This window comes from Quercus lobata, chromosome 8 (genome assembly GCF_001633185.2).
Source record: "Quercus lobata isolate SW786 chromosome 8, ValleyOak3.0 Primary Assembly, whole genome shotgun sequence".
Classification (NCBI taxonomy): Eukaryota; Viridiplantae; Streptophyta; class Magnoliopsida; order Fagales; family Fagaceae; genus Quercus; species Quercus lobata.
In genome coordinates this window covers 31,033,752-31,036,922 of record NC_044911.1, presented here as the reverse complement: position 1 = coordinate 31,036,922, position 3,171 = coordinate 31,033,752, and positions in this window count along the sequence as shown.

Below are 3,171 nucleotides of genomic sequence, written 5' to 3'. Positions count from 1 at the left end.
AATGGTCATACTTTGGTTGTAATGGCAAACATGTTCCACAAGGTCGGTCTTGCCATTGTAGATGATGAAGGCGGGCCTAGTGAACCTCTGCAGCAAATTTGTGCCTTCTATCTCTTCTAAGAATGGAGATTGAGATATCTGCTGTAAGGCTCTATTTATGGTGTCGCTCCCTGAGGCCCAGGGTATGATGGGATCTCCAAGGTTTTGAAATACTAGACGCTGAGGAGGTGGCATCCTAGACCTCTCCCTATGCAGTAGGGATTCTTCCCTCCTATCTTTCCAAGGGGGAGGAGAAACCGTTCTCTCCCTATAAGGTGGGGATTGCCTCATATCCTGGCTCCTCTGTGACGGGGAAGCTATTCTTTCTCTATGGAGGTGGGAATTGCCTCCTATCCTGGTTCCCCCATGTTATTTTCCTCCCTTTGAGAATGATTTGATGTAAGACTAGGACCCTTTCGGTGGAGGAGCTCTTCATCCCTTCTTTGGAGACGGTCTTCATTCCTCCATAGCCTCCCGTTGTAGGGCCAGTACCTACTTTTTCAACCTCTCCATTTCCTTGTCATTGCTGGATTGAGACAGTCCTACGTTGTTGGTGGCTAACCTTTCCCCCTAGGAGGAGATACAGGTTCCCAATTGTAGCCTTGTGAAGATTGTCCCTGATTCTCCTTGTGAACTTCAGATCGTAAACGCCGGTCCTCATGAACAGATTCCTCCGAGACACTTGGATGAGAGAAATGGGCAGGCCCACTCCTTGATTGATTTACCATGCTTTTCTCAAAACCAAATATCAAGCCTACTCCTTGGTGGAATTTCCCACAGATGGCGCTAATTGTGGGCGTCAGATACTCAATAAAAGAAACACCATCTGGTTTAAGAACGGCTTAATCCTTAGGTAACTAACTTGCACAATTTATTTATCATAAGAACAGGGTGGAAATTCCACAGCAGGAAGCTCAAACAACTGACTTAGCAAAGCAAGATTACAAAAATGAGAAGCCAAGTAATACAACTTCTTTCCCGAGGTGTAGGGAGTTAACAAGAGAATAAAAATACAATCAACTCACTCTTTCTCTCTCTTCTCTAGGCTTTTTTCCTAATATTTCTCAATCCCCCATCTGTTGCAGCCTTCTCCCCTTTTATAGGAATTTTTCCTTCCCTTATCTCTCCAACTGGCTTGCTCCCAGCTAGATTTTTTGGGGATACTTGTCCCCTCTTCCACTGGTTTTCCCCCCCTTCTTATCTTGAAACAGGAATTTTAGAGGGATGTTTGCATTGTTCCAGTTGTCCTATTTGTATTTAATGCAGAAGAAATTAGGTAGAAAACCTCTCTTTAATGCGGAGATAACAGTCTCTGTGATCCTTATTACTTCAGGAAGTTTTCCGAGGTATACCTGGTAAGAGTGGCATCTCGACTAAAAGAGGGATTAATTTCCTAGGATCCTTCTTTTGCCTACTATAGGGTCACCCATGTTTATGACTTCGGACAAGAGTTTCAATGTTGGTAGCATACCTAGAACTTTGGGGGAATCATCTGGGGATATTTCCCTTTATTACTCATAAAGATGGGCCTAGCTCATCCTTTCAAGTGTGATCTTTCAAGCCCTTTAGGCCTTGGCCCAAAATTGAGCTCATTCCCCCTATAGACAAGTTTAAATATATAAGGATCAAAATAAAGTTATAAAAAGTTGATGACCAAATTGAAAATATGGCCAAAATATAAAGACCAAAAATGTATTTTTTTGCCTTCAAAGTTTCAAATAACAGTAAAGTTAAGGTTTTTTTTTGGGGGGGAAGGAGGGGGGGGGGTTTGAAGACAAAATTAATTTATATAAGTGAAAAAAATTTAATTGATTAAATAAAAATTTTGACTCCCTTATATGATGTAAATGTAAGATAATTTATTTTTTGTGCCTATTTTCAATTTATTTTTCCAAGTTTAGTTTTAGAATTAATGTAATCATTGTTGTGCTTAAAGTACTTTATAATTTGTGTTCACTATAAGTATATTTCACACAAATAAAACATATAAATAAAAGTTATTAATATATATTAATTTGTATTCGAAATTAAAAGATTAATCTAAACTTAGATATCAAAAAAATCATTTGATTGTTTGAAAATAATAAAAATTCATTTAACTTAGAAGTATTAAATTAAATGTTAATATACTCAAATTCTTTTCAAATGTTCTATGCATAAATTGATTTTTTTTTTTTTTTTAAAGAGATTGTATGACTCTTTTCATTATTTTTATTTTTATTTTTAAATCAATTAAAAAGTATCAATGTATATTATTTCTATCTTAGATTGTCTTTATTGCAAAATACCTAAAAGAGTATAGGAGTATTACATTGTAGAAGAGTGAAATAAAATGTGTAGATACTTAATTTTGCACCCATAATTTAATCAAGGAGAATGACTTGAATGACCAATCCATGTACCCCAAAAATCATAATTGCATTACATGCATCAATTTGTTCTTGCATTACTTACATCATTTTGTCTTTGCATTACATGCATTAATTCATTCATTGCATATCATAAAAATGATCTTAAGATTTTAACAATTGCAGTGGTGTTTCCGGTTATCAAATCGGACTATTAGATCGAAAAATATCGCACGATCAAGTTTGTACGGTCAACATGCATTGTGTCTAGGTATAATCGACCACACATGATCAATTTAAATTAATTTTGATTGGTTAAACAATTAAAATTAATTAAATAATTTTGTGATTGATTGATAATTAGTGTTTAAAATAGGGATGCATGCATGGGAATAAAATGGATGATTGGATAACAATAAAATTGTGGATAATCTGAACTTTATCAAGATTTATTTTAGGGTATTTATCTACAAGATAATTGTCCTTAAATATCCTGAATTATCCAAAAAATAGATGAAAAATCATAGGCGGAGGATGAAAACGCATCTAGGTACAAGGACCGACCAAAAAACCCTAGAAGAGGAGTCCAAGCGGCACCCGAACAAGAAAGTGCATTTGGAGCCATAGGGCCAATTCAGCACTTTTGGAGTGCCGAATGACACTCTAAAGGGGCCGAATTTCCTTGATGGGCTTTGGCCCAAATGCCTTCGAGTGACAATTATGCATACCCTTTTCGATCTTTTTGCAAAAGGATGTGTCCGGATTCAAACCCTAATTGTCCATA